Source organism: Rana temporaria, chromosome 4, assembly GCF_905171775.1.
Source record: "Rana temporaria chromosome 4, aRanTem1.1, whole genome shotgun sequence".
Lineage (NCBI taxonomy): Eukaryota > Metazoa > Chordata > Amphibia > Anura > Ranidae > Rana > Rana temporaria.
In genome coordinates, this window is record NC_053492.1 from 94,787,029 (window position 1) to 94,806,937 (window position 19,909).

A 19,909-nucleotide genomic window follows, 5' to 3' on the forward strand; every position below is an offset into this window, starting at 1 on the left:
TTCCCATTGCCCAACAAATAAAATTCAAAACACTAATAATAACATATAAAGCCATTTACAACACTGCCACTAGTTACATGACCAGTCTTGTCTCCAAAGCATCCTCTCCACTCCTCCCAAAACCTCCTGCTACCTACCTCCACCAATATTGTCTCCAACCCCCCCTCTTTGCTCCTCCCAAGATCTCCTGCTCTCTAGATCCCTTGTCTCCTCCGATGCCTGTTTCCAGGACTTCTCCAGAGCCTCTCATATCCTCTGCAACTCCCTACCCCAATCTGTCTGGCTATCTCCTACTCTGACCAGTTTTAGCCAATCCCTGAAAACTCATCTCTTCAAGGAAGCCTATCCGGCCTTTAGCTAACAACCACATTGTCTATTTCTTTAATCAGTTCATCCCTTATAGTTATTAACTTTTGTTCCCCCAGCCCCTCCCTATTAGATTGTGAGCTTGCAGGAGCAGCCCCCCCCTAACCCTCTTGTATTGAATTGTATTGTTCCTGTATTGTCTCCCATTGTATTGTAAAGCGCTGTGCAAACTGTTGGCACTTTATAAATCTTGTATAATTATAATAGATTACAAAAGCATTGCTCGAATTATTTTGAACTCTTACCATCATGGCAAAGTACATTTAAATGCAATTAAAATGAATGTCCAATTAAGCCACATAATTTAGGAGACAATGTATATCTATCTATCAATCTATCTGGTTAATCTATTCAAACTAAAGAAAAAAAAGCACAAACTTGGAATTGTCAGTTACCAAATTCATTAACATTCATTATATATAAAATAATGAAACAAGAATTTGTTTGGTCTTTGTAGGCAACATTTTGTGTTTTTTTTTCTGTCCGTCGTATCTGCCAATATACAGTTTACAGTATATGCCCGTGTCTATCTATCTATCTATCTATCTATCTATCTATCTATCTATCTATCTATCTATCTATCTGTCTATCTATATATCTATCTATCAATTTTTCAGTCTCTTTACTTTTTTCTCATAATGAATTCTATGTCAGAGTCATGGTTAATTTTATAGCACCGCCATTTAGAAAGTATCTATTTTTTGCTCCTTTTCCAGACAAAATCAATATGTTTACTTCGCACTGATAAATCATGGCTGAAATATTTATGGACAATTATTATTTACCATGACAACTTCCAGATGCTAAATTGCTAACACAATTCTCAAAGTCACACTGCTAAATTTCCCAAAAGCAATGAATATCGATTTTATTTTCTTTGTGAATGAGGATCCTTACTGGATTATGATACAAAAAAAATTGGAGTTGTATAGTTCCATAGTTCGAAACATCTATTAAATGTTACATAAATAATTGAAAATAAATTTAAAGCTTCTTAAAATGATAGTTAAAACTGTTATATCAGCAAGAGGCCACTGAAGTCCTATAATTAAAAACCACTAAAGAACTGTGCTAATATACCATAAAAACTAGAGATGTGAAAATAATTACACAGCAGCATCGTAGATAGTTTTTTTTAAGATAGTTCTTGGTAAGGTTTTAAATATACTGTTCTAGATAGTAACAGCTTGGCAAATAATGTCCTTTGTCTAGATGGCCGTAAGAGTTATCATGTTAACTTCACACGTCTATGACTTTAGGCAATTCTGCATTATATACAATAGTCTGAATGCACCACAAATGACTAGGGCATAAAGAAGAAACAATACAGTAAAAATATCAAAGCAATGTAATGATAGGTAAAGAATATGAAACATATTGTTTATCATTGTATTGCTTTGACATTTTTACTGTACTGTTATAGATGAATTGTGTATAATTTCTCCTGATGTAGAGGATTCATCATACTTCCAAAGAGCAACTGCACCTTATCAGCAAACGTCAGCTTGGAATTGTCAGGGATTTCTTGTAAAGTTTTGCTTATTGTTGTCCATACCTTTATGGACATGTGTCTTTGTTTTTTTACTATGGTTAAAAACAACTTAAAATATTTGTATAATATCATTGTAATCCTTGGGTACTGAGATAGTCCACGTATTTCTTTGCAAGGGGCACATGAGGGGTGCTCCCAAGCTTTTTCTCAAACTTGAATTGTAAGGATGATGTTCGCCCCCCCCCCCCCATTTATTATTTGTGTTAAACTTTGAGACCCACATCGTAGTAGGTTCCATATACAGCAATATTGCACCTGCTGGGTTTTGTTTAAAGCATAAACTCAGCTTTAAAACTTATGAGATTTTAGTGAATCTACTTCTAATGAAGAATACACTTGTTTTGCCAGGTAAAACACCGGATAGTTTATGAAGGCATTGTGCTTTTTTTTATTTATTTTTTTCAGGTCATTTGCTATTATCACAATTCATAAATTTGCAAATTTGTAAAATTGTAAATTCGCAAATTCACAAATTCGTAAATTCACAAATTCGCAAATTCGAAAATCCATAAGTAAGAAAGAAAATCCGAAAATTCGAAAGAATAACTAACTAATAACTAACTAACTAGTTAATAACTAACTAATTATTCGAAATAATGAATTCTGTGGGGTCAGCGAACGGCAATCTGGGCGGGGATCTGGCATCTCTGAGCAGGAGGCCGCGGGCCACATCAGAGGGCTCCGTGGGCCACATGTGGCCCCTGGGCCACTAGTTGGGCACCCCTGGTGTAATGTGTTAGCCTATGTTAAAAAAATATTATTGCAATGTCCCTCTAAGAGACATGCTGTACAAAAGCCATGCCTGTCTGCTATTGTAATGAAATGAACAAAAAACTAGTTGTCCAGACCTCCACAACATTGTGCATGTATTCGTTTTTTAAAATGCATTCCTTTTAAAGAGAACCTGTGGATTTATCTATGGTTGTATGCTAGCCCCACATTTATGAAGTAGAAACATTTACATTCTTGCTTGTTGGCTCAATTGTAATGTTAGAATGCCTGTGGATCTCCAAAATATTGGTGATCATTTTCATACTATTTTCATTCTATTATCAACCAAGCTGGCTATTTACTTTCTGAGAGAAAATAGCATTTACATTGTAAAACTATGCCATGCTTTTAGTGCGTGTAATTACAAACCTACTGAAATATAGTTTTTCTTTCAGTGACTTTATGGCAGATTCATTTAATTCTTAAGAGATGCTATTGATGCACCAAATTCAAAAATATGGGGAGTTAGTGTCTGTGAATCCTCATCATGCTCCATCCATGCAGATGCACAACTTCCCACCGCTGCACTTTCTATGGCAGGAAATGCCATAGAACTCCCTACCACTGCACTCTGCAATATGTCTGTATGGACACTCTGGTCTCAGTGCACCTCCACATCAACTACACAAATCAGTCACCTGCACTGACATTTATGTTGTGGGGAAAAATCAGAAAGAGTGTTGTACACACTTTTGGGCAGTACCGGGGCTTCCTCGCATTTGGCCATCTAGAGCAGCTAGGTCACATCTTTAAATACAGGTTTCAGGGCTCCCTGTGTTTCTCAACCCAACCTGTTAGGCCAGTTTCACACCTGCTTAAGCTTGTACAAGAGCAGTGTGAACAGCACGCTTTGTGAAACCATTTGCAGAGCCTTGAGCAAGCTTTATTGATGCTTTTAAAGTAGCATTCAGCTCCAGTTTGTAAAGGTTCAACACAGATCCTAATGGAAGTCCTGATTGCCCATTTAAACAAGCTGCGAGCAGGCTTAAGCTCTTCTTGAAGCTTGTTCAAAGGCTGTTGAAGCCTGTTAGCAGCTTGATTAACCTCTTTATTACTGGGCACTTTCACCCCCTTCCTGAACAGGCCAATTTTCCGCTTACAGCAATTGCCACACTTTGAATGACAATTGCGCAGTCATGCAACACTGTACCCAAATTAAATTGTTATCATTTTTTGAGACAGAGAGAGCTTTCTTTTGGTGTTATTGATTTTTACTAAAAAAAAATGAAAGAAATACACAACATTTTGATTTTTTTTCTCCTTCACTGATGTGCGCTGATGAGGCTGCACTGATGGGTACTGATAAGGTGGCACTGATAAGACAACACTGATTAAGTGGCACTAATGAGGAGGCATTAATATGCAGCACTGATGAGCACTGATAGGTGGCACTAATAGGTGGCACTGGGCACTGATAGGTGGCACTGATGGGCATGGATAGGCGGCACCTATGGGCATGGATATGTGGCATGTATAGGCAGTACTGATGGTCGGCACTGATGAGCAGGCACTGATGGGTACTAAAAGGTAGCACTGGTTGGCATCACTGATGGTCACTGATTGGCATCACTGATGGGCACTGATTGACACCACTGTGCGACACTGACTGGCATCACTGGGCACTGACTGGCATCACTGCTGGACACTGTTGGGGCTGAAATGATAATCAGAGCAATGACAATCAGTGCCCTGATTATCTGTACAGGTGTCCCCTCAGAAGAAATGCTGCTGATCGTCTCTCCTCTCCTCACACGCTGTCAGTGTGAGGAGAGGAAAGCCGATAAACGGCACTTCCTTATTTACATGTAATCAGCTGTGATTGCACACAGCTGATCAAATGGGTAAATAGCTGTGTCATCAGCTCTTTACCAAGATCGGGGATGTGCCGTGTCCCAGAGACAAAGCGTGCCACGAACGATACACTGGGGGCCCCCGCAGCGGGAGTGGGACGACATCATATGACGTCATCCCAGAGCAAGAGAACCACTCCTCTGTCGCAGTTGTCTATACTGCGGGAGGTGGTTAAATTGGCAATCAACACTCCCATTTGGATCTGTCCAATATTTACAAACTGGAGCTGAATAGTACATTAAAAGCTTCAAAAAAGCAGGCTGAAAACTCTGCAAAAGCTTTGTCAAAGCTTGCTGTTCACACTGCTGTTATACAAGCTGAACCCTGTGTAAAACGGGCCTTACTGTTCCACCTATGTATGGTAGCTCGAGGCCTAGGTTTCACATCCTCCTGGCCCTTACGCTGTCATCCCCTCTTTTCCCAGAAGTACTTACAGCCTTGATCCAAGTGCACACTTTCAGGACCCAAACAATCAGGTTTGCACCAGTAAACACACATCTCCCCGGGCATTGGCTGTAATAGTCACATCTCTAAATATTCACACAGAGGCTTCAGAGAAGTAAAATAAAGACTCACCTCACAGGACTCCATGATGTGCTTCACTTAACTTACCTAGATGTAAGTGTTTTTATGCCTTGTTTTATTAAATGTCATACAGTTTACTTCAGCGGCGCTTCTATCTTTGTTTTACATGTTCCTGGAGTTTTTGCTTCTGCTTCCCTTAATAGGCTTGCCCTAAGTACAGAACTGTCCAACACTATCATCATTGGACCATTATTCGTTGCCTGTACATAGATTTATTCCCCCTATCTACATCATCCACAGGCCCCACTCAGACTGTTGACCCCTGATTGAGTGGTTTTACTCCCTCATCTCCTGTCAGATTAAGCATTTTTGTCTAACAGCTTGCGCCAGTATAACCATATTGTAAGAGAAGTAAAATAAACTCTTTTTGCCTGCTTAGGTGTGGCAATGAAATATCAAGTCCAGATACTGGTAAAGACAACATCCAAATATTAGCTTACCTTGCATTGCATTGCAAAAATAAGCAGGCATGAGGTGTTGTGTGGCTCATCCCAGATATTGCAGAGTCCTTCTATTTCATAGTTCCAATCCCCTATGATGGAGTACAACAACCCTTTGAAGGGAAAATCTGAGAAAAAACAATTCCTCTCCATAAGCTATTTCCAAGTAGGAGACCTCCAGTGCAGACCTTCCCCCAAAGGGCTGTGCACCTTCAGCAAGATCTCTCTCTCTCTCTTCAATCTTTCCCTAGGCAGAAGACTCCAAGCCCCAGCTCTACCTATCTTAAATAGGACTACCCACCAGTACTCCACCAGGAGAAGGACTAGCCCTTAAAGAGGACCCCTGCCTAATTCTACCTGCCTACACACACTTTATGAATTCCTCACAATGTCAATGCATGATTTCTCAGATAAGTCTTCTTTTTTCTTTAAATGACTGTGAACCTAACACTGATAAAAGCATTGAGTGTTTTCACTCAATAAATACTGTTAGCTTGCTTTGCAATAATATGTGGCACTCACGCTAGGTGACCTAACAAAAAGCTGTGCACCAAGCACATTATCTACACCTTACACACATCCTTCTTCAGTACACCAAGCCCCTGAGTAGCAAAAAGATAAAAATAAAAGGCATTTTAAAAACCAATTTCCTGTAAAATATGAACATACAAGAGTCTTATCATGCTATCTTTATCAGTGTAATTTCTGTATGTCCCTAAGCCAGTTGCAGAACAGCAATTATAAAGTTGTTTATCCCATCATACAGTGATATGTGTTTATTATTATTATTATTATTATTATTATTATTATTCAAGAAATATGTAGCGTAACAGTTTGAGCAGCGCTTTACAATATAAAGGGAGATAATACAGCAACAATTCAATACAAAAGAGTTAGGAGGGCCTTGCTCCAGCACGTTTATAATCTAATAGGGAGGGGCTGGTAAATAAAAAAAAAAATAACAGTGAGGGGTGAACTAATGGGAGAAATAAAATATTGGGTTATTAGCTGAAAGCAGAATAGGCTTGCCTGAAGAGAAGAGTTTTCAGGGATTGCCTTAAAGTGGACAGAGTAGGAGATAGCCAGATAGATTGGGGTAGGGCGTTCAAGAGGATGGGAGAGGCTCTGAAGAAGTCCTGGAGATGAGCATGGGAGGAGACAAGGGAGCTAGAGAGCAGGAGGTCTAGGGAGGAGCAGAGAGTAAGGTTTGGGTGATATTTATTGACAAGATTGATGATGTAGCTCGGGACAGAGTTGTAAATGGCTTTGTATGTAATTGTTGATGTATTGAAATGTATTTGTTGGGCAATTGGAAGCCAGTGGAGGGATTGACAGAGAGAGGTGGCAGACACTGAACAGTTGGTAAGGTGGAAGAGTCTGGTAGCAGCATTCATGATAGACTGAAGAGGGGATAGTCTGTAGAGACATAGGCCAATGAAGAGGGAGGTACAATAGTCAAGGCGAGAGATAACAAGGGAGTATATATGTTGCTTAGTGGTTTCAACAGTTAAAAAAGAGCATATTTTGGAGATGTTACAGAGGAGAAGTCTACAAGATTTGGACAGTGATTGGATCTAGGGGTGAAAGAACAGGTCAGAGTACAGGATCAAACCTAGTACCCTGGTATTTCCCCCCCCCCTTTTTTCTTGTGGGGGACAGGGTGCTTTTGTTCTCCACAGGCCTGGCGCACGTAGGCCTGCCTCCAGGAGCCCCCTGGGGGTTGGCATACGTGAGACCTGGGTCCATATCACTTGTGGTCTGTGACCTTTTAGGTCCTCTTCAGCGCCAGCAGGGAATCGGATCTAGCGTGGTGATTTTCCTCCCCATCTGTTGGGATAAACTTGTTTTTTCCCCTTAGGTGGGGCAATCACCATCTCCACCCGTCCTCCCTGGACCCTTTTTCTGGGCGTTTTTCACTCTCATTTATATTTATTTTCATTTACAACATTACCTGGCCAATACTGTAATCAAATCAGCCACCTTTTATAGGATAATGAATCTCCCTACCCCTCCTAACTAGCCATCATCCAGCCTTTATTACCCTTTATCTAACATACCTTTGCCTGCCTTTATAATTGCCCTACGTTTGTACACTGCTCAAGTTGCACTCTTTCACTCCATGTACGTGCTGGGCGTTCCCCTATGACCATAGGCACTCCCCCTTGCCTCCGTGTTATCGTTCCGCCTTTGCTGGAAGGTCTGCTGCTCGGAGGGGCGCGGTGACGTCACACGCCGGGATTCGCCGCCTACAAGCCCGCCCACTATTCCCCACATACAATCGCCAGTCTATACGGCGCTACACGTCACCCGGCGCCAATAGAATCAAGGGGGCCTGTCCCTCCCCTTATTACTAGGCAGCTATTTATTTCTATCTGCGGCCGCACTAGGACAAGCGCCGGCTGTCTGCTGCCACCTACCAACATTCCTCCTGTATGGTAAGCCTGCTTCACGTTTTTTACTATGGAGATTTGCTGGGCTTTATCTTCTAAGCTCTCCCCTTAATGACTCTAATACTCTTATGGTTTCTACATAGTTGGACAATTTGTGTGATCACACTGCTGTCTATCTGAACTTCTGGGACGGTCCCTGGCTCACCCCCTGCTCCTTTGCAGGTATGTGGCCATTTGTGGGCTTCCGGTGTAATTTACGTTCAGTATCAATTTTAACCCTTCATTACCTTATTCATATTAAACCCTTTTCTCCTTTGATGATTTTTTAGGAGTACCCATACAATCAATTCAATTTGGGACTTACCTCCTGCTCCCTTGTAGGTATGCAATTACTACGGGCTATTTATACATTTCTCATGCAGCATCAACTTTGTGTGCACCGTACTTAACCCTTTACTTTTATTCTTTTATTCTTTCCATCTCTCCCTTGTTTGATGCTTTTTAGGAGCTCCACCTATACAAATAGACCCTAGTTTGGATTTCTCCCCCCTTGGGTGCCTGACTATTTTTTTTAAACATTTGGGACCATATTCCTGGGACCTTTTGACTGCTTCCGTGTGCTACTCCAAGCAATCTTAGTTCCATTACAGGTATATACTCCCCCAATCCTGGTGTGCTTATACAAATGATATTGATGTACATTGACATTAGCTATGTCATCTTTTTGCCATACTGCAATTATTTTCTCTACATTGCAGGAGCCGTATGGTCTTCTTTCCACATTTCCTTCTGCTCGCCCAGGGTCTGCCCTCAGGAGTTCTGGGACATGCCTCTGTGTCCTCTCGGTTGGCTCCCTATCCACCTTAGGGAATTGGTACTATGGTGCTCTTCGGTCCTTTTGGTCTACCTACGTGGTGATGGGTATGTGTTTAATGTAATGTGTAGATTTTAGATTTTTGCTTTTCTTTCCGATTTATGAATACATGTTAATTTGCTGCATTATAATTCTTTACTGCATACAGTATAATTGTCGCATGGACTCTGGTCCCTGAAGAAGGGACGGATTTCCTGAAACGCGTAGGGCCTGAACTCATCCCTGCGGACATACACACCACTCAGTGACGTACCTTGTTTTTAAACAATTGTGTTGCTTATCATAATTTTTGCTTTGTATTTTTTCATAATAAATGTTATTGTACCTTATACTTTCTCTACTCATTGTTACCATTAAAGCCCCACCCTGGGGGAACCTCTCCTCTTTCCTAGTACCCTGGTATGAGAGGAGGGACTGATAGTTGTATTATTGATCTTGAGACAGAGCTGTGATGTATAGCAGAGGGTTGGGATGTGTAGTAAATTTCCGAACTGCTTGAATAGAAATACAAATCTTCTGGCAATTGATACAGCTCCCATATATGTAAATTGCATTGAAACTGCCAGGTGTCAGGGTATCAAGGGAACCACATCCCAAACAGAAATATACAAACTAGATAAATAATGGGGATTTTAAAGGTGCCAAAGTCAAAACTTCACAAATAGCATATTAATGTATGATAGAAAAAAAAACTTTTATTGTAGTTACAAAACCTTAAAAGACACATTAAATCCATCCTAAGAGAATGTGCGGCTTGAGCAGTGATGCAGCAACTTCAGTTCTACATGTTTCTCCAGGAGTCTCATGAGTGCTGCAAATGCTATCAAATATAAATAAGACATAAAATTCATAAATGAAAAAATACAAGAATGAAAAGATATTGACAAATCAAGTATAACAAAAGATAGCCATTAATGTATATTAGATCATTTGAGAGATGTGTCCTACCAGGTTGCTCAGGCGAACCAATCAAATGTAAAAACTTCATTCATCAAGGCAGAGAGAGGACTAACCCAGGATCATATTGGTGACAATAGGAGTGACAGGTGCCATAAACAAATACCAGTGGAAAATAAGCATAAAGAATTTCAATATGTTGCAAAACTATGACAACAGAAGATAAGCCAAGCCTAGTCATTTAGCATATTACCTTATACACAGGGGGAGAGAGAGCTCTTCCAAAACTCCACCTTTCAAAACTTGTTTGTTAGACCGTTTTGAAACAGATCGCATATATATAGAGTCCCCTCTTACATCAGGGTCCCCAGAGAGCCCCTCCTTACATTAGGGTCCCCAGAGAGCCCCCCTTACATCAGGGTCCCCAGAGAGTCCCCCCTTACATCAGGGTCCCCAGATAGCTCCTCCTTATATCAGGGTCCCCAGAGAGCCCCCCTTACATCAGGGTCCCCAGAGAGCCCCCCTTACATCAGAGTCTCCAGAGATCCCCCCTTACATCAGAGTCTCCAGAGAGCCTCCCCTTACATCAGAGTCCTCAGAGAGCCCCTTTTCTTACATCAGGGTCCCCAGAGAGCCCCTTACATCAGAGTCCCCAGAGAGCCCCCCTTACATCAGGGTCCCCAGAGAGCCCCCCTTACATCAGGGTCCTCAGAGGGCCCTCTTACTTCAGGGTCCCCAGAGAGCCCCCCTTACATCAGAGTCCCCAGAGAGCCCCCCCTTACACCAAAGTCCCCAGAGAGCCCCCTCTTGCATAGTTACATAGTTACATAGTTAGTCCGGTTGAAAAAAAGACACAAGTCCATCCAGTTCAACCACAAAAAAAATAAACAAACAAAATAAAAAACATAGTACAATCCCATACACCCCACTCCATACACACAGTTGATCCATAGGAAGGCAAAAAAAACAAACAGCAGAGCATGATCCAATTTGCTACAGCAGGGGAAAAAATTCCTTCCTGATCCCCTGAGAGGCAATCAGATTTACCCTGGATCAACTTTACCTAAAAATCTTAGTACTCAGTTATATTATGTACATTTAGTTTAAGCAATCTACTGAGCCGGCCATTACCACCACTGGAGGGAGTCTGTTCCACATTTTCACAGCTCTTACTGTGAAGAAACCTTTCCATATTTGGAGATGAAATCTCTTTTCCTCTAGACGTAAAGAGTGCCCCCTTGTCCTCAGTGGTGACCGTAAAGTGAATAACTCAACGCCAAGTTTACTATATGGACCTCTTATATATTTGTACATGTTGATCATATCCCCCCTTATTCTCCTCTTCTCCAGAGTGAATACATTCAGTTCTTCTAATCTTTCCTCATAGCTGAGCTCCTCCATGCCTCTTATCAGTTTGGTTGCCCTTCTCTGCACTTTCTCCAGTTCCCTGATATCCTTTTTGAGAACTGGAGCCCAAAACTGACCTGCTAATTCCAGGTGAGGTCTTACTAATGATTTGTACAGGGGCAAAATGATATCTCTCTCTCTGGAGTCCATACCTCTCTTAATACAAGAAAGGACTTTGCTCGCTTTGGAAACCGCAGCTTGGCATTTCATGCCATTATTGAGCTTATGAGGGTCCCCAGAGAGCCCCCTCTTACATCAGGGTCCCCAGAGAGCCCCTCCTTACATCAGGGTCCCCAGAGAGCCCCCTTACATCAGGGTCCCCAGAGAGCCCCTTCTTACATCAGGGTCCCCAGAGATCCCCCTTACATCATGGTCCCCAGAGGGCCCCCCTTACATCAGGGTTCCCAGAGAGTCCCTCCTTTCATCAGGGTCCCCAGAGAGACCCCCATACATCAGGGTCCCCAGAGAGTCCCCCTCACATCAGGGTCCCCAGAGAGCCCCCCTTACATCAGGGTCCCCAGAGAGCACCCCTTACATCAGAGTCTCCAGAGAGCCCCCCTTACATCAGAGTTTCCAGAGAGCCCCTCTTACATCAGAGTCCACAGAGAACCCCTTTTCTTACATCAGGGTCCCCAGGGAGCCCCCTTACATCAGAGTCCCCAGAGAGCCCCCTTACACCTGGGTCCCCAGAGAGCCCCCCTTACATCATGGTCCTCAGAGGGCCCTCTTACATCAGGGTCCCCAGAGAGGTCCCCTTACATCAGAGTCCCCAGAGAGCCCCCTCTTACATCAAAGTCCCTAAAGAGCCCCCTTACATCAGGGTCCCCAGAGAGCCCCCTTACATCATGGTCCCCAGAGATCCCCCCTTACATCAGGGTCCCCAGAGAGACCCCCATACATCAGGGTCCCCAGAGAGCCCCCTTACATCAGGGTCCCCAGAGAGCCCCCTTACATCATGGTCCCCAGAGATCCCCCCTTACATCAGGGTCCCCAGAGAGACCCCCATACATTAGGGTCCCCAAAGAGCCTCCCTTACATCAGGGTCCCCAGAGAGACCCCCATACATTAGGGTCCCCAGAGAGCCTCCCTTACATCAGAGTCCCCACAAAAAACAGCAGAGCATGATCCAATTTGCTACAGCAGGGGAAAAAATTCCTTCCTGATCCCCTGAGAGGCAATCAGATTTACCCTGGATCAACTTTAACTAAAAATCTTAGTACTCAGTTATATTATGTACATTTAGTTTAAGCAATCTACTGAGCCGGCCATTACCACCACTGGAGGGAGTCTGTTCCACATTTTCACAGCTCTTACTGTGAAGAAACCTTTCCATATTTGGAGATGAAATCTCTTTTCCTCTAGATGTAAAGAGTGCCCCCTTGTCCTCAGTGTTGACCGTAAAGTGAATAACTCAACACCAAGTTTACTATATGGACCCCTTATATATTTGTACATGTTGATCATATCCCCCCTTATTCTCCTCTTCTCCAGAGTGAATACATTCAGTTCTTCTAATCTTTCCTCATAGCTGAGCTCCTCCATGCCTCTTATCAGTTTGGTTGCCCTTCTCTGCACTTTCTCCAGTTCCCTGATATCCTTTTTGAGAACTGGAGCCCAAAACTGACCTGCTAATTCCAGGTGAGGTCTTACTAATGATTTGTACAGGGGCAAAATGATATCTCTCTCTCTGGAGTCCATACCTCTCTTAATACAAGAAAGGACTTTGCTCGCTTTGGAAACCGCAGCTTGGCATTTCATGCCATTATTGAGCTTATGAGGGTCCCCAGAGAGCCCCCTCTTACATCAGGGTCCCCAGAGAGCCCCTCCTTACATCAGGGTCCCCAGAGAGCCCCCTTACATCAGGGTCCCCAGAGAGCCCCTTCTTACATCAGGGTCCCCAGAGATCCCCCTTACATCATGGTCCCCAGAGGGCCCCCCTTACATCAGGGTTCCCAGAGAGTCCCTCCTTTCATCAGGGTCCCCAGAGAGCCCCCCTTACATCAGGGTCCCCAGAGAGCCCCCTTACATCAGGGTCCCCAGAGAGCCCCTTCTTACATCAGGGTCCCCAGAGATCTCCCTTACATCATGGTCCCCAGAGGGCCCCCCTTACATCAGGGTTCCCAGAGAGTCCCTCCTTTCATCAGGGTCCCCAGAGAGCCCCCCTTACATCAGGGTCCCCAGAGAGTCCCCCTTACATCAGGGTCCCCAGAGAGCCCCCCTTACATCAGGGTCCCCAGAGAGCCCCCCTTACATCAGAGTCTCCAGAGAGCCCCCCTTACATCAGAGTTTCCAGAGAGCCCCTCTTACATCAGAGTCCACAGAGAACCCCTTTTCTTACATCAGGGTCCCCAGGGAGCCCCCTTACATCAGAGTCCCCAGAGAGCCCCCTTACACCTGGGTCCCCAGAGAGCCCCCCTTACATCATGGTCCTCAGAGGGCCCTCTTACATCAGGGTCCCCAGAGAGGTCCCCTTACATCAGAGTCCCCAGAGAGCCCCCTCTTACATCAAAGTCCCTAGAGAGCCTCCTCTTACATCAGGGTCCCTAGAGAGCCCCCTCTTACATCAGGGTCCCCAGAGAGCCCCCTTACATCAGGGTCCCCAGAAAGCCCCCTCCATCAGGGTCCCCAGAGAGCCCCCTTACATAATGGCCCCAGAGATCCCCCTTACATCAGGGTCCCCAGAGAGACCCCCATACATTATGGTCCCCAAAGAGCCTCCCTTACATCAGGGTCCCCAGAGAGACCCCCATACATTAGGGTCCCCAGAGAGCCTCCCTTACATCAGGGTCCCCAGAGAGCCCCCCTTACATTATGATCCACAGAGAGACCCTCTTTACACCAGGGTCCCCAGAGAGCCTCCCACTTACACCAGGGTCCCCAGAGAGCCCCTCCCTACATCAGAGTCCCCAGCACAGGGGTAGGTGGGAGGACTTGATTGGCAGCTCTATGTGCCTGTGGACCACGCAATCTCCCTGGGGCTTGTAGTTCTCCTTCCAAATGTATACAGTGGAGAGGGGAGGGACCTCTGACCCCAGGCAGCTATCTGCAACAGCGTAGAAGCAGAGCAACTCACTTGTACACTGAAGAGTGAAACTGACAGTTGCCCGGGTCAGAGGTCACTCCCCTCCCCTCTCTACTGTATACACTTGGGAGGAAAACTACTAGCCCCAGGGAAATCCTGTGGGCACCATAGAGGTGCCGATCGCCGCCTCCCACTCCCCCCACTGCATCCCAAACTGAAAGCCACAGGTGCAGGGGGAGATGCCGGATCTTGAGCCCCCCCCCCACAGCGGCAGAACGGCAGGGCCCAGTCACAAGTGCGACTGCTGCGACCCTGAAAGTTCCGCCACTGTAGGATACTACTACTACACATCTCCCTCATAATCTAGTATACATTAATATCTATGTTTTGTTATACTTGATTTGTCAATATCTTTTCAGTCTTTTATTTTTTTATGTATGAATTGTATGTCTTATTTATATTTGATAGCATTTGCAGCACTCATAAGACTCCTAAAGAAGACATATTTTGTTGAAACATGTAGAGTTGAAGTTGCTACATTACTTGAGCAGTCACACATTCTCTTTTTCTGTCTTTTAAGATTTTGTAACTACAATAAAATAGTTTTGTTATCATGGAGGAGTTTGTTTGTGGAGTATTGACTTTGGCACCTTTAAAATCCCCATTATTTCTCAATTTTGTTTAGCTCCCATATATGTATTTCATCTGTGTTTTGAAGTTTATTTCTGGAGTTCTGCTTTAAGCCTAACATTAAGATTAAATGAGTTGTAAAGGCAGATTTTTTTTTTATCTCCATGCATTAAGCTAACAAGCCTTCTGTGTGCAGCAGCCACCCCAGCATCCCCTAATACTTAGCTGAGGTCCCTCTCTGTCCAGCGATGTCCATAAATGTCTCATCCACCTGAGATTATCCTTCCTGATTGTCTGAGACACAGCAGCGGTGCCATTGGCTCCCACTGCTGCCAATTAAAGGCAGCTAGCCAATCAGGGACAAGAGGGGGTGGGGTCAGGTCGGAGCTCTGTGCCTGAATAGAGGGACCCAAGAAGAGGAGTATCCAGGCTGCTCTGTGCAAATCCACTGCACAGAGGAGGTAAGTATAACATATTTGTTATTTTTATAGGAAAAAAATTGCCTTTTCAATCACTTTAAGATTTTTTGTGAATGCAATAACATATACTGTGTAAATAAAATGTTTCACCTATTTAAGTACATTACACTAAATGCTAACTGGTTACTCGAGATAACTGTTTTTTTTATTTTGTATAGCCAATATATAACATAGCACTTTACAGACTCATTCACAATTCCTGTACCTAAGAGAAACTCTCTACAAATGGCCAGGCCATACCATGCAAAGACCCATTTTGTAGGCTTCCCATTAACTTAAGCAGGTTTTTTGGAGAGTGGGGGGAAACACATTTAGACATAAAGAACTACCATGCAGCCTATGTGATTTTTCCTCTGAGCCTGAATTGCAAGTGCTAGCTGCATAGCTAGATAACTAGCACACAATAAAAAACACACAGGGCTTGTGTGGAATTCAGCGCTAAAAACCTGGTAGTTGCAATAAGGGTGTACAAACACTCATATATCTTATTGGTAATGTAAAAGAGAGACATCAATAGAATGAGTGATGCAAATAAAAGTTATAATAAACACAGAATATATCTCAAAAGAATGTTCTGGAGGGTGAATCTCTTTAAGTTAGCAAAAAGGGAAGAGAAGCGCCAGGCAATTCCTAGTGCAGCATTGTTTTATTAGGATAAGCAATTACTGACACGTTTCGGAAGCTCAGTCACGCCTCCCTCATCAGCTGATATATACGTTCTGATTGGCCAAACACAATGGTAAGCGGCTTCCAGGTCTACAGTTCCGGGTCACCTTCACGTTGAGTAACCCAGCCGGCATCTACTCGAGGTCCCTGGAGGCTTCAGCTCATAGCTGATATATGGCCCCTGTGGCACACCATCAAAGGGGCATACCAGTGGTTTCTGTTCCCATGCTGGATGTTGCAAGCTCTCACCCACTGAGCACTATGTGAGTGCAATCCATATTGTCAGTAATTGCTTATCCTAATAAAATAATGCTGCACTAGGAATTGCCTGGTGCTTCTCTTCCCTTTCTTGCCATTATCTCTGACTGTATAGCTACCACTTTTACAGTTTATTTACTAAAAGTAAATACTGTTCTTTGCAAGGGAAGTTGCACTTTACTTAGTGAACAAGGTGAATCTCTGCTAACATCCACAATCCAATCACGTGCAAGCAAAACAATGTTCTTTTATTTTTCTTGCATGAGATTGAAATTATTTGTTGAAAGGTAAAATTGCACCACATTTAGAAATCTCTGGAGAACATTCTCTTGCAAAGTGCAACCTCCCTTGCAAAGGGAACAGCCTAGTTTCCTTTAGTAAAGCATCTCCTATATGTCTACATTTTGTTGTGTATAATCTTATGAACCAAGCCAGTTTATACACTGAACTAATACAGACTTATTAACCACATATAAGGTATACAGTACAACGTCATACAATTAAATGTTAAATAGAGGAATAACTTTTGACCTTAACTATACATTTAATCAGGTTTTAAAGACATTCTAATCAATATAAATATGTTTAATTAAATATGTGTCTCTAAATTTAATTAAATTTGGATTACTTAAAGATAATGATCTTATATATTATTAAAGAAAATACCACAGCCACAGGCAGATGTATACAGTGGTTGTCTCTTTACTGTCTTTAGACGTATACAAGACTGTTGGATTTGACAATAATTACAACTTAGAAACTGAACCTCCGAAGTTAGCAAATTTGTGATGTTAACATATTTCTGCACACACTTGTATGGCTGTATTAAAGACAAACAAGGTTTGAGTGGAGTATGGCAGTGTTAATGATGGTGACAACAGTTACCCATTCCTGCTTAATGCGTGTTGAAATGGCACCTTGTAGTCTCTATCGGAGGCCTGTATGACAGGGTGACTACATAGGGACACAATTGGAAAACATGGATAAGGTGTTGTAACAGGTTAGTGTCTAAACAAAGCCATTCATGGTTGGACCACCAGCTATTATTTTAACAAAATCTACAGATTTAAACATTTAATACAATGACTTTTGAACATACATAGACTTGTTAAAGCTTATATAAAATTTGTGATTGAGTTTACATCTACAGTACTTTAACTCCTTCCTGCATCACTCTTCACATGTAAACTTCCAAGGCAGGTTGTAATTAGATTTTTGACTGAGAGAAAATGTTAGTATTTCGTTGTGAAATAAAACAAGAAATAAAGGTAAATCTCAATGTGAGGAAAGAAGAGAAATTATTAGAAATACAGTCAGCAATGAAAACACTTTTGTGTTGATTGGCTAAAACTGGAGAGTTCCAAATCTGGTGCAGCTCTGCATAGAAACCAATCAGCTTCCAGGTTTTATTTTCAAAGGTTTATTAAACAAGCTGAATATAGAAGCTGGTTGGCTACCATGCACATCAGCCTCATATTTTGCATTCCTCAGTTGTACTAAATCAACCCTATTCTCTACCACACTAGGGAGGTTTTAGAACATCTTTCAGGATTTTTAGATTGAGACTTTGGTGTCCTTCCACATATTTCAATTTGGTAGTGTATACAATTCCAGCCACAAAAATTCTTCAATGTAAATATTAAATAGTTTTACAATAAAACACAATTGCTCCTAAAGCATAAAACATAAACAGCATTTTAGTAGTGTTTTACCAATTACTTTTCCCTCCCTTGAGAGAAAATAGACAACTTCTACAAAAATAAAAATATTGGAAACACCTAACCCCTCTTATCCAGGGATATTGATCATAACGGTTTAATATTTTCAAGGTTGTTATCTGTCTACTCCTATTAACATTTTCGTTCAATAGACCTTAATTTTCACCCTCTTAAAATCAATAGCATATCTCTGAGATGCTTTCAGTAGTGGGTGTAATAATTATACTTTACACTTGCTTTGGCTTCAACACACATTAACTGCTAGTTTACATTTGCTTCAAAACAAGGATTCGGACAGGCTTTGTTAAAGCTCTCCGAATGCTAGTCAATGCCCCTGTGACTAAATAAAATTGTTACAGTCCTGTTTACACCTTGCTTTTGCTTTCCTTCCGCATTGCTTCAAAAATGATACCCCATGTAGCTTTAGTGGTACTTCAAAGGCTCTTCAAAGCCTCCATAGAAGTCTATGGCAAAGCTCGCTTGAAGCCCCACTAAAGCCCAACTGAAGCCCCACCCCACTGAAGCCTCATTGAAGCTCCACAAGGCCTCACTGAAGCCCCATCAAAGCTCCACCAAAGCCTCATTGAAGCCCCACCAAAGCCTCATCAAAGTCTCATTGAAGCACCAAGCAAAAGCATGAACTAGCGCAATTTTACTCCTGCTTGTCAATCCCGATTTCGGACGCGATTACAGAGACATCTGTGCAGGTTTCTGCACATATGTCAATGTAAATCGCGGCCTAAAATTGCAAAAAGTAGTACAGAAATTGTTGTTTTAAATCGTTGCAGTGCCGCAGTTGTGGCATCGCACCGATTAGGACGGTGCTATTGCTGGCAATTGCCGGCAAATTCCACCAATTTGACATGTGATTTGACATGTTAAATCACATGTCAAATTGCACCAGTGTGAACCAGGGCTAAAGCACGCTGGTATTTAGGGCTCCAAGAATGTTCTGGAAAACCTTTGTTGGATAAAGCTAATGATTTATAAATCAAGTTCATTTATTGCCTGAAAAAGCTTTTACATTTGCATATCTTATTTCAAAGATAATAGTGGGAATCAATTAATAAGGGGATTGCGGCAGATCAATATTTTACCCAGACCTCCATGATTTCCACACATACAGGCTGGGATAGAATTATTGTATTTTCAAAGCTTTACTTCAATTTAAAGGGTCATTTCTCCTCAATCTTTTAAAAGTAGATCTAAACCTTTACTGGATGACATTTTGTTGACACAATTGGGTTGATTTAGTAAAAAATAGTGCAGCTGTGCATGTGTGCAAACAATGGACAATGCCTGCACAAAATGAACATTCACCTGTAGTCTCCATCAGGGACACTTGTGGCCGTGTGACCACATAACAGAAAGCCTTGAAACAAGGACCTTCATTGCAAGATAACCAGATATTGTTTAATTGAAAACTGTAGTTTTGAAAAGCTTGAAACAATTTGTGAAACTACCGTACCTTAAGAAGTTTAACCTGGCGGTATGATTCTTTCAGATTTTAAGTGCTGAAAGCGGTACCATTATTTTGCATGGAAATTTGGCATTTTAGATTGCAGGCCTGCAATTCTTAGGATTAACTCATCTAAATCTGTCCAAACCAGAGTCTAGTAGACTATGATACATTTTGAAACACAAAATAATAAATTATAATATAATAAATAATAACAAATAATAATTTAATAATAACAATACTTTTTATTCAATAAATCTTAACAAATAATATATTCAGAAACTCAGATTTTTTGGGGGGTCAAACAAGGGTGCAATATAATTAGTCAGTAAACGTCTCGGGTATGAAAATTTTTAAAGCAAGGTACAGCGCAAAGTCCAACGTCGCAGTCGGGACAATAGAAACGCGTTTCTTTACGTTTTTTTCTTCCGTTGTTTAGAGCAGCAAACCACACACATCCTTGTGGGTGCTGTTTTTTTTTTTTCAGTGGGTGGAATGTGGTCCAAAAAATGACGACCAGTCAGTCGTTCAGGGCTCACAACAC